Here is a 407-nt window from a genome sequence, read left to right as displayed (position 1 = left end):
TAATTGTAGAGTATTATGATGTACTGTACTGTACAAAATGATATACCCGAGTGCTTTACTGTACTGTACAGAATGATATACCCGAGTGCTATGCTGTACTGTACAGAATGATATACCCGATTGCTATGCTGTACTGTACAGAATGATATACCCGATTGCTATGCTGTACTGTACAGAATGATATACCCGATTGCTATGCTGTACTGTACAGAATGATATACCCGAGTGCTTTACTGTACTGTACAGAATGATATACCCGAGTGCTATACTGTACTGTACAGAATGATATACCCGAGTGCTATAATGTAATGTACAGAATGATATACCCGAGTGCTATGCTGTACTGTACAGAATGATATACCCGAGTGCTATGCTGTACTGTACAGAATGATATACCCGAGTGCTAT

The 407-nt window shown here is 39.1% G+C and overlaps 1 protein-coding gene across 1 annotated transcript in view; it reads right to left on the bottom strand.

Moving 5' to 3' along the window:
- The window catches only part of LOC110445324 (anaphase-promoting complex subunit 7-like), a 22,963-nt gene that overhangs the window by 8,267 nt on the left and 14,289 nt on the right, over positions 1-407 (bottom strand). The gene's annotated exons all lie outside the window — the stretch shown is intronic.

The sequence above is a fragment of the Mizuhopecten yessoensis genome, unplaced genomic scaffold (genome assembly GCF_002113885.1).
Source record: "Mizuhopecten yessoensis strain PY_sf001 unplaced genomic scaffold, ASM211388v2 scaffold245, whole genome shotgun sequence".
Classification (NCBI taxonomy): Eukaryota; Metazoa; Mollusca; class Bivalvia; order Pectinida; family Pectinidae; genus Mizuhopecten; species Mizuhopecten yessoensis.
This window is presented reverse-complemented; position numbering and strand designations above follow the sequence as displayed.